General features: G+C 39.9%; 1 pseudogene; it reads left to right on the forward strand.

The window, feature by feature from the left end:
* The first annotated feature begins 346 nt into the window (after positions 1-346).
* Positions 347-1,356, forward strand: LOC118981211 (centromere protein L-like; annotated as a pseudogene).
* The last annotated feature ends 3,616 nt before the right edge of the window (positions 1,357-4,972 follow it).

The following is a 4,972-nucleotide window of genomic DNA, read 5'->3' on the forward strand; positions in this document are numbered from 1 at the left end:
TTTTAAACTACAATAGCAGAGGAATGAGTAATGAGAGTCGCCAGGCAGGTAGCTGGGTCAGGAGGAAATGCCCCTCCAGAGCAGAAGTCAAAGTGCTCACCTGGCATATGAGGGAGCAAGGTCCCCTTACTCAGTACATTTTTGTCCCTGTGAACCCATTAGTTTTGGAGCATGAGGGAATTTAGGAGGGCCAGGTGTTCCTCTGGTCTCTTAGCTGCCATTTGAGCAGTTTTTCTACTTCAGGGAATTTCAGTCTCCATGTAGGTTTGGATCCAGACTTGAAGAATGATTTGTTAAGCCAGAATGAATGAGTAACAGCATCATCAAAACATTTGTTTTATTGACCATGAACTCTTACGATGCACCAGAATTGACTCCCAAATAAAGTGCAACCTCAAGACTTCAAGTGCCACACTATAGGTGCCATCCCTCTGCAGAAATGATTAGAGTGAGAAAGTGGACTTCATTTGTCCCAACACCTGGAAGGTTATTTCCCAGTGTTCGCAGTTGTGGAAGATGTTGATCCTCAAAAGGCTGCATTCCTGCATAAACAGTGGACCTTACATAGTTTAACTCCCTTATACAAATTTTTCTACACTAATTTCTGAGTGCATTTATTGCTGCTGAAAAGCAAAAAGGGACTTGCTGTAGGAGTGGGATAAAACTTCAACAATGAAGTGATTTTCTCTACTTTCCTAGGAATGAAAAGAACACAGGGAGACCCTGAAGTATTTCTTGTCCAGTTCTGTCAAAAATTCAACTGCCATCTGAGAACAGAATGTCAAGTATTGTGAACTGGTTAGTTCTGAGGTATATTTGAAAACAGTCTTCTGGAAACTGTTTGAGAAGATTTCACCTGTCTGCCCTTATTCTTGCAAATGGAGCAGAGATCAATACAGCCATAAATGGAACCTGATTTCAGAAAGCTTTTGACTTATTTTAGTTTCTTGTGAATCAATGCATTTGATATTTCCTGGATGGCTTCTATGTAGACTTCAGGCAAAATGGACCATTATATATATGACTATTACTAAATTTCTGGTCTGTACCCTGTAACCCTCAAAGTGTGGACATTTCTTACACAATACATGCAGTGCATTCAAAAGCTTTGTTGGGACAGTGTCCACAAAACACCTGGGGAAGTTACCCAAGGGGAAGTTGACTTATTTATATTTCTGTAGGCATTTCAAAATTCATTTATCAGCCACAAGGTTGGCTCATATTTCAACATCTGTAGCTTCAGCCCATACCGATGGAAACATGAAGATTCCGTGTCATAAATACCTTATTGGAGTGTTAGCATATTTGACAGAACAGCAATTTTTCAAATTGAGTGAGGTCTTGTGGGGATTATAAGGTATGGTTCATATACCTTTTTCTCATTAATTATTTGCGTAATTGCTGTATTGAGAGGAACAGGAGGAGAAATGAGCATCTATCTCTTCATCTGTTTTTCTCAAAGTCTCTTTGGAGTTGCCCAGATAGAAGCCAAGAAAGATCAGAAGAAGAAAGAGGTGGTAGTGGATGAACCACAGCCAGGTGTAATAGTCGCGGTGATCTGGGGTTCCAGTCTCTAGACAATGCTGAGTGGTTAATTTATTGTCCATCTTTCCAAAACAATATGCATTGTTTATTACGGTAAGTCAAACTTTTAGGATTCAGATGAGATATTGCTAATACCTGATTTAGGTCTTTAAAACCTTAAATTCCTTTAAGTATTTTAGACTTCAATTCAGACAGAATTTTTCTCTTCTAAATACATTTTCCTAGCATCATTTTCTTTTTAGAAAACTAACAATAAAAAACCCTCTCCAAAGAAAACTAAAATTTGTTGTGGACCATTCTGCCTGGTTTCAGGAATTGTAACCACCACTACCCCCACCCCCGTGGCTAAGGATGAGTGAGTGACCTCTGGAATGCGAGCCACAGGAGACAAGGCTTGTCTCTGGCAACAAATACTGCCTCAGTTTCCTCCCTGCCCCCAAAGCATGGTTGGAATTCCATGATGGGTAAGACCCCTCAGAGGAGGGGCAACCTAAGCCAGACTCGGTCACTTGGGAGGCCATATCATGGAAGGACTTGGGGGGCTGCAACAAAGAGTGAGCAATAGACCTGTGCCCTCCCTCTATGTGACATAGCCTGAGTCCCCGTGTCCTCTGGGAGAAGCTCTTCCTGGCTCTAATCCACTTAAGCCTGAATACCTGATGGGGAGGGGTACAGCTCCTTGCCTTGCCAGAGCAGATCGCCGAGGAAAAAATCTGGCATCACAAAGAATTCCTGAAAAACGTGTGAAACCTGCTCTGCTAAGAGTGCTTTCATTCATATGTTAAGGATCCCAGCAGGAAACCCTAAAGTTTCTGCAAAACTCCCTTCCTGACAGACTCTGACTCAGACTAAGCCCTCAGATTTCTTTAAAATGTTATCTACTGTTTGATCCTTGCCACCATGTATTCCTGTGTGTTATAACTCAATAAAAGCCACTGGAGGAAGGTGTTTGCCACCTTTTTCCCCCTGAGAAACTGGCCACTGCTCAAGGCCTTTGTTTCCTTGGAGAAACTGGCCACCTCTCCTCCCAAGCAGATCATGTCTTGGTAGTGTTTACTTTTATCCATGGCGGACCTGGGGACTTGCAGGAAAAGTCACCCCCACAAAAATTAATATACATTTTTAAGCTACTGATGTGGTTTGTTTTTAATGTTGTTCAGCTATTATTGTAATGATTAATTAAATATTCACTTTTAAAATAAAAATGAAGAAAATCAGATTTTTATAAATTATTTAAAAGATAAATATGGAGTGGGAAAATTCTTTACAAAATGATGCAAACATTTTTCAAAGGGGTTCAACTTATATAGTGTTAATTTCCAGTCTTGTTATGATACTATAAGTTACATAGAAATGGCTGAATAGAAAGAGTGCGATACTCTGTGCACATTACTTTAGCTTAGGTCAACCCCAGGTTCACCAGGAATGCCTAGTAGAGGAGGTGTCCAGCCATGGTTACATCAGAAGGGCCAGACACATCTTTTATAAGACTTCCTTGTTCAACTACCATTGCTTTGCTTTTATTGCATTAGGTATCAACAAATGTGGTGTCGTTGATCAAAATAGTGTCTTGTTACTTAATTCTCATTGGTAAAATTAAAGAGATTTAAGGTACATAAATAGAGGTTAGAGGTACTTTTTCTCTGAGTGAACAGGGCTAAGAATCCACTCAACCATGGGCTGGCCCTTTCTGGGGATATTTTAACTTGAGCTCCAGTTGGTCCAACATCCAATAATCGGTTTAAGACATGAGATAGTGTCTACTACAATGTTTTGAATCTTGCCCAGGTATATGGCTGTGTCTGTTGAGCAAAGCTCTTATAGTGCATGTTTGGAGCATCTAAAGGGATGACAAAAAGCTAGAATTTTATCATGTTTAGAGAACTGGTTGATAAATTGTTCTCATAAATTTGTTGATAAGTGTTCATCAAATAGGTGTCTGTATGTATGTGTACGAGAATTTGGCCTAAGGCTTGCTTTCATTTTGATTTGCTAACAAGGTCACAGAGGAAAGCTATTTATTGCCCACTCAAAGGTTCTTGAAGACTACTGTGAAACTCTAAAAATTGCCCATGACCAAATTGAATTAAATAATTTGCAATAATCCTATTTTTCAGAGGGCTGTTAATGATAAATATAATGTAGAATTTACTTACATTGATTCTGAACATTTTTATTACTCCAGAAAGTAGTGTGAGGAAAAAAGACTACCATAGAAGAGGATTTGGTTAGGTGAAGAAGGGATGAAAAGGCAAGTATAAGGTGAAAGCTTAGAGGAGGTCTTCAGAGTATAGATAAAGATTTGATCTAAAGTACTGGAGAGAGGGGGGCACAAATGGATGGAGATCTTATTTCTGGACAGAATGACTGGAAACATTGGACAGAAGCATTACCCCTTTCCCCACCCCCAGTAGATAAGTTAGAGAAAGAACGTGATGACTACATTATTTCCAGAAATGCTTAAATGTACCTTGAGAAAGATTCTAACTGGCATCACCATGTTTCTGGAAATTTCCTATTTCCATTTTCAGAAGTCTGTTTGAGAACTGTCCGCATTTTACTTGTCTCAGGATATTGGCGTGGACCACATCTTTATAGATGTTCTCTGAGTTTAGTGTTTAGCAAAGCCAATTAATAAATGCTGATTGGATGTCTATTGTGACTGTGCTAGATATTTAGGGGGACTGAAGAGAAATATTAGACTCAGTTCTGACTTCAACAACTGGTTTTGGATGCTGATTTCACAGACATTAAATAAGGTGACCTATTCTGTGTATTTTATGCTCAGGACCATTATTATAATGACTTTTAGTGAAAGAAGATATCATTGTTGTTAGGATTTAAACTGAAGCTATAATTTAAGAGGATAAATATTTGTTTTGATGGAGAAGGGAAGCCTTCAGAACAGAGCCAAGGGGCAGGGCATGGAAAGAGGGAAAACAAACAGTCTCTTCATTAATGCAGCCATGTCACCCATAAGTGAGGACTTGGGAGACCAGAGGCGCTCTTCCCACTCTCTGTGGCCAGTATTGGCTGAATTACATGTGTCAAGCATACCAGTGATTTATGTGGCAGTTTGGTGGAGACAGTACCTACCCCTGCTACCATTAAGCCCCCAAAATTCAAGACTATAACAAAATATATGTTAAAAAAATAAGTTAGGCCATGAAATGATTCACCCACAGGCCAGGATTAATCTGTAGGTCTATGTGGCCAAGATTAATCTGTACGATAGCCACCGAACAAGCTCAAAATCATACAGGAAAGGCACTGAGAAATAATAACAGTGCATCAGTGGGAGAGGAGGACTGTTGGGTCTCATTCAGAGTGAGCAGGAAGGGCTTCCCAGGCCCTCCACAGAGTACCCCGAGATTTCACTAGTCAGCCCCACAACTTGTAACAGGGAAATAGCCTATCAGTATATAAA

Source organism: Sturnira hondurensis, unplaced genomic scaffold, assembly GCF_014824575.4.
Source record: "Sturnira hondurensis isolate 20B ecotype Veracruz unplaced genomic scaffold, ASM1482457v3 Scaffold0023817, whole genome shotgun sequence".
NCBI lineage: Eukaryota > Metazoa > Chordata > Mammalia > Chiroptera > Phyllostomidae > Sturnira > Sturnira hondurensis.